General features: G+C 38.1%; 1 non-coding gene across 1 annotated transcript; it reads right to left on the bottom strand.

The window, feature by feature from the left end:
- Nucleotides 1-3,148: 3,148 nt before the first annotated feature.
- On the bottom strand, nt 3,149-3,255 carry LOC141710210 (small nucleolar RNA R71). The gene has a single exon (XR_012570742.1). It is a non-coding gene; the product is annotated as a small nucleolar RNA R71 (small nucleolar RNA).
- Nucleotides 3,256-12,315: the final 9,060 nt, after the last annotated feature.

Here is a 12,315-nt window from a genome sequence, read left to right as displayed (position 1 = left end):
CTGAGTTAAAGATCATTCTTCATACCTTAACACCCTTAGTATTCATGAAGCTTATCTTCTTGATGATCCAGCACTTGTGCCTTGACGAGAAACCATTGCTTTAAGCCCAGTTTGGCATTACCCCTACATAATATCCAATAGCCTCACTAAATTTTCTTGTCCAAGTTTTATATATGAAAACCTTTCTGTTACCCTAATGGAGTAAAGTTTAGTGGATCATAGCCTTGAGATTTAGTACCATATTTCCCGTGTTTCGAGTTGATCTATAATCCCTTGATAAAAATGTTTACTGTTAAAAGAGATTTTGGTCATAAATCGGCATCAGTTTTTTTGAAATAAATAAAATGTGGTTTTTCAGTCCCAAAGGGGGATAAATGTTTTCTTTGAATAGTGGATCTGGACTGAGACGCGAGTCCTTTCCACACTTATATTAGGCTTAATAGTTGCCTAGGGTTCCCATTAATGTTTTAGAACCCAGCGAGGTTCGGGATTACTTCGCGGCTGATCACCGGCTGTAATCCGTAGCGTCATAAAATGATTTTGATTAAGATATGGTTTTGAAATTGTTTTGATACAAGCAAAATGATGCCATCACCCAAAGTTTTATCTCTCGTTATCAGTGGTTATGTCTTCCCATTATCATTCTTTAATGTATATCTCGATTTGTGTTTTGTATCGTACTGTTTAGTACTTGTTGAGCATTTGGCTCACTCCTTGATTTACCCTGATATTACAACTAGCAGCTATGGTTAGATTCAAGCAAACTGCCCGTAAGACCTGTGATGCTGATGCTTATGTTCGAGCTCAGGTAGAATAAGAGATAGTAGTTTTGTGTGAGGACTCGCTATTTAAAATCAGTTGTAATAGATGGTAGTGTTGGGCTGTTCCAAACCCTAAACTGTAAGATCTTGGAGTTGGTTATGTTTACTTCTTTTTAAAATATTGTAATAGTTATATTTAATTTGCTGTTTAAGTTGGGGGCGTGACAGTGTGATGAAATATTTTTCCAAAACCCATAACCCTAATTTCGTAAGATGACGAGTATATGTATTTTCTGAAAATGAACATCGAACCGATTTTTCGAGAACGTGAACCCTAATTGTTGGGTGTTTTATTATAATATGTCTAATTACGAGTAAGGATTTGATATCGTACGGGTAGGTTATTAGCGAGGATATGTCAAGTGATAAGTGGCATTTTATACCACTTAGAACGTCTTATAATGACTTGAATTGATGTCTTGAAATCAAGTATTTTGTGTATTTGATGTGTTTTTCTAGTGTTTTTGCATTTTAGGGTGTAACTTGCATATGTAGGAAGAATTCATCAGAAATAAGCCTAGGGAAGTGCTTGGCATTGGTTGTGGAAAGTTGGGGGCAGAACGCACCAAAATCAGGAGCATAATTCAGAATTTTCCAGAAGGTGCTTGGGCGCCCGCTCAGGATGCTGGGCGGCCGCTTGGGAGCTTGGGCGCTCGCTCAGGAATCTGGGGTGGCCGCTCAGGGATGAGAATTTTAATACTGAATTTTATAATCCTTATTCTCTTGGACTTCTGAGACGGTTGGTTCTTGTGGGCTTCTATATAAGTAGTTCTCAAAGACGTTTCACAGAAGTGTGGTATCAAGCAAAGAGCAAGGAGAGAAGGAAGAAGACCGTTCTAGCACATCGCAATGAAGAAGAGGAAGCATACGTTGTCTTGTGATTCTTTTATTCGTTGTATCAGTGGATGCTAGTTTTCTTTACTTTGAATCTTATTACTCTTGTGACGTACTCTGGTTTTAATAAGAATTTTTATTAGTTTATATTGTGTGTCTTATCATGTTTTCATATGAACCCATGGTGACGATGAGTTCAATTATGGGCTAATCGTTGTCATGGGGTTCTAGCGGATTTACTTATGGATTTCAATAGTAAATTTGTTTCGATATCTTGGTGTGTAATGATTTTATGATATCCTAGTATTGGTTGTGCTTATTCGTTTTATGTGCGTAGCTAACATATAAGATAGCGTGTTAATCTCTATTGAAGCGACAGTGAATATAGAGGTTTAGAACTTGCCATGCTAGCATAGGTTCATGTATTGTATGCATGATTAGTGGGTAACTCTAACCGTTTTAATTGCCCTATGTAATCATTATTGATAACTTATGCTTAAACCGTTATGTTGTCAAATTCTATAGACATATAGGGTCTCAATATAATTGGTGCCTATTCAGCTTCTATCTCTTTTGTGGATGTATGGTAGAATGGTACTCGTGCAACGAAAGTTGGCGTTTATCAGTTTCGTGTTATCTGATTAGTGTCATCACCATCACATGCTAAGGTTAAGAACAATAAGGCTATTGAATGAAGTATTTAATGAAGTTAGGATCCCATGTTTGTCATATATATTAATTCAACCTCAATTCTCTTAGTTAATGTTATTTAGTATAATCTCTTAGTTTAATAAAAAACCAATTTGTTATTTGTCTTAGCATTGAGCGATAACCATACATTGTTGCATAGGTGCATAAATTGAACTTAACCTAAACCAGTCTCTATGGGAACGAATCTGATTTATATCTTATGCTACTTGCGAACGCGTATACTTGCATGAATATTAGCACGTGTTTTCGCCCTAACAAGTTTTTGGGCTGCTGCCGGGGACTCGGTGTTAATTTTTAGTTTATGTGCTTATCATCAGTGGTCGTTAAATTTCACTGACTCGGATTCTTTTACTTTCACGGTTTATTTGTTTGTGTTTCAGGTACTCATTACAATGGGAGATCCAGCAGCACGAATGAAAGCCTTGATGGATTTTTCTCAACCCAAGATCAATGACATTCAATCTAGCATTATCCGGACAGCTATCACAGCTAATACCTTTGAGATCAAGCCTGACATAATTCAATGGGTGCAGAATTCAATCCAGTTTGGGGGTTCTCCAACTGAAGATTCAAATATGCACATTAGGGACTTCATTGAGATCTGCGACACCTTCAAGTTCAACGGTGTTTCTGAAGATGCTGTGACGCTGAGACTGTTCCCATTCTCTCTGAGGGACAAGGCTAAGAGTTGGTTACACTCTCTACCAGCTGGTTCAATTACTACTTAGGAAGATCTTGCTCAGAAGTTTCTTACTAAATTCTTCCCTATGGCAAAGACAGTTGCAATCAGGAATGCTCTTACTCAATTTGCGCAGCAATCAGGAGAATCTTTATATGAAGCTTGGGAGCGCTACAAGGAGATGCTTAGGAAGTCTCCTCATCATGGAATGTCTGATTGGATTATCATCAATTGTTTTTACAATGGGTTGGGAGCACAGTCCAGACCCATGCTTGATGCAGCAGGTGGAGCATTATTGGCATAGAGCTATGAGGAAGCTTATGATCTAATTGAACTGATGGCTACTAATGAATATCAGTATCCAGCCCAGAGATTGCCACAGAGCAAGGTAGCAGGAGTTCTTAAGGTGGATACAGCTACGACTATCACTGCTCAACTAAAGGCGTTGTCTATGAAGATCGATTCTCTGGCTAACTGTGGTGTTAAGCAGATAATTAGTGTTTGTGAGCTGTGTGCAGGTCCGCATGTGACTGAGCAATGCGCTATATCTAGTGAATCAGCTCAATTTGTGAGCAACTTTCAGAGATCGCAACAACCAGTTCCAGACACTTATCATCCTGACAACTGGAATCATCCTAACTTCAGCTGGAGCAACAATCAGAATGCGATACAATAGCCGTTCCAGCAGTTTTGAAATAAGCTATTCAACCCTCCTGGTATTCAGCAACAATTTGCACCAAAACAACAACTCCAAATTCAACAACAAAATCATGATGCAGGTCTATCTTCGAATGAAAAATCTGAATTAGAGGAGTTGAGGCTTATGTGCAAAAACCAGGCTCTAATATGCCAAAGCCAGGCTATTTCTATCAAGACTCTGGAGAACCAAATAGGGTAAATTGCTAATGCGTTATTGAATCGACCACCAGGGAGGCTTCCTAGTGATACAGAACCTAATCCAAGCAAGAGGGAAGTTGAAGAACAGGTGAACGCCATCACCTTAAGGTCTGGAAAGGTTGCAAGCCCCCAAATTTAGCAAGATGAATAGCCTAAAAAGTCTCAAGTTTCAGAAAATGCAGTTGTGGCTGAAGAAGAAGTGTAGAAGGAAGCAGAGGTGGAACCAAGGAAGACTACTATGGAACACACTCCTCCTGAGGGTAATATAGGGGAGAAACAGATCTATCCTCCACCTCCTTTTTTGAAGAGGTTGTAGAAGAAAAAGCTGGATAAGCAGTTTGAGAAGTTTTTGGAGGTGTTCAAGAAACTGCATATCAATATACCTTTCGCTGAAGCTCTTGAACAGATGCCTAGCTATGCGAGGTTTATGAAAGGTATTCTCTCTCGGAAAGTGAAGCGCGATGACTTAGAGACCGTTGCCCTAACGGAGGAATGCAGTGCTGTGCTGCAACAGATTTGCCTCCGAAGCTTAAAGATCCTGGAAGCTTCACTATTCCTTACACCATCGGAAACTTGTCATTCGACAAGTGTTTATGTGATTTAGGAGCTAGAATCAATCTGATACCCTTGTCTATCTTCAAGAAGCTTGGTCTGCCTGATCTGAAACCAACATCATGTCATTGTAACTAGCTGACCATTCCATCGTTTATCCACGAGGTACATTGGAGGATGTCTTGGTCAAGGTGGATAAACTCATCTTCCCTGCTGACTTTGTAATTCTTGATTTTGAGGAAGATAAGAAGATTCCCATTATCTTGGGAAGACCATACTTAGCGACTGGCCGAACTATGATTGATGTGCAAAAAGGAGAGCTTTCGATGAAGGTTCACGATCAAAAGGTCATTTTTAATGTGTTCAAAGAAATAAAGTTACCCACAGCTAAAGAGGAGTGCTTTAAAGTAGAGCAAATGCAGGTTTTAAATACACCTCCGTGGAAGAGGAAGTTGGATTTACCATTCGATTCTCTTGGGTTAGCAGAGCTGAAAATTTCTCAGGAGCGTTTCAAACCATTTATTCAAGAAGCTCCCACACTTGAGCTCAACCGAATGCCATATCACTTGAGTTATTCATTCTTAGGTGCACCACATGATAAGGGCTTGGGATATATTTTTGATGATGTAGAGAGTGGCTGGATGGATATTCCCGTACCTACAGAGGGTTCTTCTCATGTGCAACAGGTAGTTGATAGGTGTGGTCTTGGTGATGAGCAGTACAGGCGAGTGACTAGGCGTATGGAGGCCATGCATGACATTCACCATCATTTTGCTGAAGATTTGACACATGCTTTCGATACTGTTGTTTGAGATACTGGTGGCGAGGTTGATTGACCACCTGATCCTCCACTCGACGAGGGTGACTCTCCTGCTAATTAGGTATGCCTGAAATCCTTATTATTACCTTCAATGAGGACATTGAAAATTTTAAGTTTGGGGGTGGTAGTTAAAGAATATTTTTGTGTGTGTGTCATGTAGTTGCATATTCATGATAGTTTAGTTCATATATTTGCATATTTTTGCCATATAATAGTTTTTTTTATTTTATAGCTTTATTTATCATGACATTTAGCTCATGCATATACCATGATCCCATTTGCGTTGCTTTACCGATTGATTTTTGATATTGATGCAAGTATAGTGATAGCGTTAGAGTAATGATTGAGTCTTATAGGTTGACATGCATGCTAAAAACACTTGTAATTTCACTAAGTCTTAGAGTATGCTTAAGGACTAGACGGTTGTCATGGTTTGATGGTTTTTGAGGTTAATCTATTGATTATGCTTAGAATTTATGATAGGCCCTTAATGATAAAAGGCATGAAAAGAAAAAAATTTGGAGTAAAAATTGGAATTCATTTCTAATTGTGGTTAGGTGTCAAATGGCTAGTAGACGGCTCGTATTGCTATGTGAGTAGTCTAGGGTTGAGCAAGATGGAGCGAAACGCACTTGCTCAGAAATTTGAAAAAAGAAAAAAAATAAAGAGTTAATGCATAATTGATCACGAGTGGGCTCTTTGGTATTCGAGTTATTAAGTTCTTAGGGGACTTTGTGCCTAGTGACCTAAGGCTTTTATAGTCTGGGATCCACTAACCTAACGCTCGCTAAATGGATGCCATTGCATAAGTATTTTATGGACCTCACTCATTGCACGGTCAAATAAGCATTTGTTGTTGTGTTGAATAAAAGCATTATTCCGTAGTAAGCTCCAGTGATCTTGAAGTGTTATAAGTCATTTTGTGCCTAGAATTTATTCTTCGTATAATCATGTGATTACCTTGAGGTTAATCGAGTTATGATAATTGATCTAGTTTTGAAGCATATCTGTTAAGCATCTGCATATACCACGTTTCTGGTTGTATGTTAGTTTGCATGATTTGATTGATTTTTATTCGCCTAATTGCATTTGTTATGATGTCATGAGTTGGTTGGTTTAGTCATTGTGAGGGGGATCGCTGCATTTCATGTATATTGCATTCATGCATATTTTTGTTTTATTTTTGAGTCTGTGACGCTTGAGGACAAGCATCGCTTTAAGTTTGGGGGTATGATAATTGGCATTTTATACCACTTAGAACGTCTTATAATGGCTTGAATTGATGTCTTGAAATCCGGTATTTTGTGTATTTGATGTGTTTTTCTAGTGTTTTTGCATTTCAGGGTATAACTTGCGTATGTAGGAAGAATTCATCAGAAATAAGCCTAGGGAAGTGCTTGGCATTGGTTGTGGAAAGTTGGGGGCAGAACGCAGCAAAATCAGGAGCAGAATTCAGAATTTTCCAGAAGGTGCTTGGGCGCCCGCTCAGGATGCTGGGCGGCCGCTTGGGAGCTTGGGCGCCCGCTCGGGAATCTGGGGGGCCACTCAGGGACGAGAATTTTAATACTGAATTTTATAATCCTTATTCTGTTGGACTTCTGAAACGGCTGGTTCTTGTGGGCTTCTATATAAGTAGTTCTCAGAGATGTTTCACATAAGTGTGGTATCAAGCAAGGAGCAAGGAGAGAAGGAAGAAGACCGTTTTAGCACATCGTAATGAAGAAGAGGAAGTATATGTTTTCTTGTGATTCTTTTATTCGTTGTATCGGTGGATGCTAGTTTTCTTTACTTTGAACCTTATTACTCTTGTGACGTACTCTGGTTTTAATAAGTATTTTTATTAGTTTATATTGTGTGTATTATCATGTTTTCATATGAACCCATGGTGACGATGAGTTCAATTATGGTCTAATCGTTGTCATGGGGTTCTAGCAGATTTACTTATGGATTTCAGTAGTTAATTTGTTTCAATATCTTGGTGTGTTGTGATTGAATGATATCCTAGTATTGGTTGTGCTTATTCGTCTTATGTGCGTAGCTAACATATAAGATAGCGTGTTAATTTCTATTGAAGCGACAGTGAATATAGAGGTTTAGAACTTGCCATGCTAGCATAGGTTCATCTATTGTATGCATGATTAGTGGGTAACTCTAACCGTTTTACTTTCCCTATGTAATCATTCTGGATAACTTATTCTTAAACCGTTATATTGTCATATTCTATAGACATATAGGGTCTCAATATAATTGGTTCCTATTCAGCTTCTATCTCTTTAGTGGATGTTTGGTAGAATGGTACTCGTGCAACGAAAGTTGGCGTTTATCAGTTTCATGTTATCTGATTAGTGTCATTACCATCACATGCTAAGGTTAAGAACGGCTATTGAATGAAGTATTTAATGAAGTTAGGATCCCATGTTTGTCATATATATTAATTCAACCTCAATTCTCTTAGTTAATGTTATTTAGTATAATCTCTTAGTTTAATAAAAAACCAATTTGTTATTTGTCTTAGCATTGAGCGATAACCATACATTGTTGCATATGTGCATAAATTGAACTTAATCTAAACCATTCTCTGTGGGAATGAATCTGATTTATATCTTATACTACTTGCAAACGCATATACTTGTGTGAATATTAGCGCGTATTTTCACCCTAACATCAAGCATACCTAGTCATTTAACGTAGGATATTTCAGCTCTATAGGTTATAGTCGAAGGACTCAAGAATTGATAGCGAAGTAAAGATAAGCTAGTTGTGACGGCCTCAACCCCGGGGTCAGGAGTTGACGTCACTAAACACAATTACTCAAAAATATAAACAACAGAATTATTATTAGAATATATTAACTTGACCCCAAACCAAGATCCGATCCAGGTTCAAGTATAATTCAGATTCTTAATACTACAAACTCTTTATTCACTATCTACGACACACTAACTTTATTCAGTAACTCCTCAGACCTCATGGCCTGATACAAACTACCTCAGAGGAGCCGGGTCCAGAGGGGCGGGAACATGGGTCGGTCTGACTGATCTTCTAGGAATCTGTGAAATGTACATAACAGTTTGCAAGGGTGAGCATAATCGCTCAGCAGTACCAAATATGAATAACAGACTAAAACAGGAATGTAACAATAATGGGAACAGAGCTGTAATCATGATATTAACATTTCATAATGATAATCAAAGTAACTGGATATCACTAATTAGCATGCTTTGTGAAAACAACATTATTGTGTGCTGCGTAATACCAGAGTCCAATTTTAGCATGCTAACCATTTTATAAAACTGCTGTATCAATCAATCATGCTTTCATATAATTCACAAATCCCAATCAGATACATAGCCGATATGTGAAGATAGCTGATCAGGCTATCAACACCAGACGGCTCTAACTGCCATCCCATTTACCTGTTCTGGAACTCAGAGACTAGCTAGGTCTCTGACCTGCTAGACTAATCGGTTTTATAATGCGCGCAACCGAATTAGCCTCTTACGCCACCTCAATGTTGGGAACCACGGACTTAGGGTGTTACTTCATTTTACGATAAAGATTATGAAAAAAAGGATTACCTTGTTAATGGTTGATTCCACGCTCTTCTATTGTATTCCCAAATTCCCTTGAGCGAAGTGTGGCCTCCGTCTTCTCAAGTTATCCTCTCTTCTTGCTCCTTGGTGGCTACAATATGTTTTCACATAATTCCAAGCAAGAAGAGAATAAGAATATATATAGGCTACAATAGGGACCATGGATAATTAGGTTGGGCCTTCTAATTACATCTTGATCCTAGCCCAATGTAATTAAATATTAATTCAATCCACTAAAGAATTAATATTTGCACTACCTTTCCTAATACCGTAATTTAATTAATTCGGTTCCAATATTATTTGCTTATTAAATTCCCCATATTTAAAATATCATATGTCCATTAATTAAATAAATTACTGATAATTTATTTAATTAATATCTTTTATCCTTGATCATCCACTCAACCTTTATTTAATTATGCCAGAATAAATTCCACCTGCAGGGTTTCTCATAATTAAATCTTTTTGAGCTTTCAAGGGGACATCATTAACCCGAATATTATCAGGACATGGATTCCTTCAATAAATAATATCCAACATGTATATAATTCCATCACCCAAAATATAATGATATAATTCAAAAGAATTATTTCATATATAAATCAAAGCATGTAAATAATATACACGTGTCAATTACTATTTCCGGATTAAGAACCTAAGCATTAATAATAACATAGAATCTTAGTTCTCCTTCTTAATCAGTATTAAGGGAACAATTCTAAATTTGATCATGTTCAATATACACAAAGTATACTAGCATTATTTATTAGTCAATATAAACTAATCTAAATAATACTACACCCATACCAGTGGATTGTCCAACACCACCTGTGCTGTGAACCTTATTATATTATATAACCGTATTTAACAATCTAATATTCTGTATCCCATTTGATACTAGATTGTTCACAATATATAATATTAGACAACATGTAAACATTCAAATGATTCTCAAATAAACTGGCCAGAAATAAATGTACATACTTCAAATAAATATTTTCATTATACACTAACAATCTCCCACTTATACTCAAAATATTCTATATGTACATCAGTGTTTATTTAATCCACTATTACATAAATATCTATGTGTCCATCCATCTGACTCCTATCGCTTCCACATGCTTGTCAAAAACCTTGGTTGGCAAGCTCTATATGAAAGGATCTGCTCGGTTGTCTTCTAATGATATGTGAGCCACAACTATATCCCCTCGCTTTACGATTCCTCGTATGAGATGATACTTATGTTCAATATGTTTAGCTGCTTTGTGGTCTCGCGGTTCCTTTGAATTTGCCACAGCACCAGTGTTATCACAATACACCGTCAAGCTCTTAGGCAATTTAGGTACCACATCTAAGTCCAAATGGAAGTTCCTGAACCATACAGCCTCCTTGGCAGCCTCAGAGGCCGCCACGTACTCGGCCTCCATGGTGGAGTCTGCAATGCATTTCTGCTTTACACTCCTCCATATAACGGCTCCACCTCCCAAAGTAAAAACATATCCCGAGGTTGATTTCCTCTTATCCCTATCTGATTGGAAATCTGAATCAGTATATCCCAAAGGAAATAGATCTGAGGCCTTGTAAATTAACATATACTCCTTAGTCCTTCTCAGGTACTTGAGTATAGTTTTTACTGCACTCCAATGTTCCTGACCTGGGTTCGACTGATATCTACTAACCATGCCTACAGCAAAGCAGATGTCAGGCCTCGTACATAACATAGCATACATTAAGCTTCCACATGCTGAAGCATAAGGAACTGCTTTCATGCTCTCTATATCCTTAGGTGTCGAAGGACACTGCTTCTTAGATAGAGCAACTCCATGCTTAAAAGGTAAAAAACCTTTCTTGGAGTTCTGCATGTTAAAACGAGCTAATACTTCATCAATGTAGGGCTCTTGAGATAAAGCCAACATCCTTTTCTTGCGATCCCTTATAACTTTGATCCCAAGGATGTATACCGCTTCACCTAAGTCCTTCATGTCAAATTGTTTGAACAACCATGCCTTTACTGATGACAACATCTCAACATTGTTTCCAATGAGTAAAATATCATCTACATATAGTACTAGAAAAACCACTGCATTACCTTCACTTCTCTTATACACGCACGATTCGCTTGGACTTTGATCAAATCCATATGACTGGACTGCCTGATCAAAACGAATATTCCAGTCTCTAGAAGCTTGTTTAAGTCCATAAATAGACCTCTTAAGCTTACACACCAGATGCTCTTGGCCTTCCTTAATGAATCCTTTTGGTTGCTGCATATAGATGGTTTCTTCAAGACTTCCATTAAGAAAAGCTGTCTTGACATCCATTTGCCAAATCTCATAATCGAGATGAGCTGCTATAGATAAAAGAATACGGATTGAATTAAGCATGACTACCGGTGAAAAGGTTTCCTCATAATCGATACCTTCTTTCTGAGTATACCCTTTCGTAACAAGTCTTGCTTTCCAGGCTTTCACCTTTTTATCTAATCCCCTCTTTTTCTTGTAGATCCACTTACATCCAATAGATTTTATACCTTTGGGTGGTTCCACGAGCTCCCAGACCTGATTAGAATACATTGATTCTATCTCAGATTCCATCGCCTTTTGCCAAAGATCTGCATCTTTGTCTTGTACTGCCTCTTCGTATGTATGGGGATCATCATCATGTTCACCAGGGACCAAGTCTGAAGACTCTCCCAAAAACATGAATCTATCAGGATGTTGAACAACCCTACCACTACGATGAGGCACTGGTGCGGTATTAGTGACAGGTTGTACATTATATTGTGGTTGTTCTACTTGTACTACAGCTTCATGGGTATTATTTGTCCCTCCCACTAGTTCCTCTAAAACGACACTACTCATGGGTTTGTGATTCATTATATAGTCCTCCTCCAAGAATCTTGCATTGGTGCTAACAATGACATCCCGATTCTTCGGACTATAAAATAAACATCCTTTCGTTCCCATGGGCTAGCCTACAAACAACCTTACTTCTGTACGAGATTCTAACTTAGTCGCGTTATTGTTCAGCACATGTGCTGGACAACCCCATATTCGAATATGTCTTAGACTCGGTTTATCCCCGGTCCACAATTCTAAGGGGGTTTTAGGAACCGACTTAGAAGGTACTAAGTTCAGAAGATAAGCTTCTGTCTCTAAGGCATGTCCCCAAAATGACTTGGGTAAATCCGAATAACTCATCATCGATCTAACACTCTCTAAAAGAGTCCGGTTCCTTCTCTCTGCTACACCGTTCTGCTGGGGTGTGCTTGGTGCAGTTAACTGGGATTCTATCCCATTTTATGATAAATATTCCCTAAATTCTCCAAGCAAGTATTCGCCACCATGATCTGATCGTAGTGACTTAATACTTTTATTAAGTCGCTTCTCCGTTTTAGCTTTGTAC

Source organism: Apium graveolens, chromosome 2 (genome assembly GCF_009905375.1).
Source record: "Apium graveolens cultivar Ventura chromosome 2, ASM990537v1, whole genome shotgun sequence".
Lineage (NCBI taxonomy): Eukaryota > Viridiplantae > Streptophyta > Magnoliopsida > Apiales > Apiaceae > Apium > Apium graveolens.
Note: the sequence above shows the minus strand (reverse complement) of the source record. Positions and strands in the feature narration are given on the sequence as shown.